We start from the raw sequence: 548 nt of genomic DNA, 5'->3' as shown, positions 1-548 counted from the left end.
AAACGAGTCCCGCCTCCGGCTGCGATAGTATATGCCCCTTGTCGGTGAGCCACGCACCGTGAACGCGTACAATACGCACGTTCAACGGCTGTCGTTAATCTATGATCTACCTTCCTTGACTCCGGTCGATCCCGAGCCATCGCTAGAAAACGTATAACAAATCCTAACGAATTTGTAGGCCATCCATTTAAACGTATCACGAGAGAATATTCGGTTGGAAATAATCTTCCGAGTTTACGTACGAAACTCCAAATTTTGTCTATTTTTGACGAGGAATTTCCTTGGAGCGAAGTTATCGTAATTTTAATTTAATTATAGAATTTCCACGGGATTCGATAGAAACGGTTCGTTTTGAAATTTATCCGATTTTTGATCAATTAATCTTTATTTTCAACGAGCAGTTACATATTTCGAAGTAAAGTTCGCGTGGAAATAGAATTTTTAGTTTGCTCGCTCATCGTTCATCGTTGTATATCGATACTTGTCGAAACAGTTAGGTGGATTTAAACCGATCAATTTTTATATTCAACGAAGAATTACTTCGAAGT

This window comes from Bombus bifarius, unplaced genomic scaffold, assembly GCF_011952205.1.
Source record: "Bombus bifarius isolate JDL3187 unplaced genomic scaffold, Bbif_JDL3187 scf7180000010271, whole genome shotgun sequence".
Lineage (NCBI taxonomy): Eukaryota > Metazoa > Arthropoda > Insecta > Hymenoptera > Apidae > Bombus > Bombus bifarius.
Note: the sequence above shows the minus strand (reverse complement) of the source record.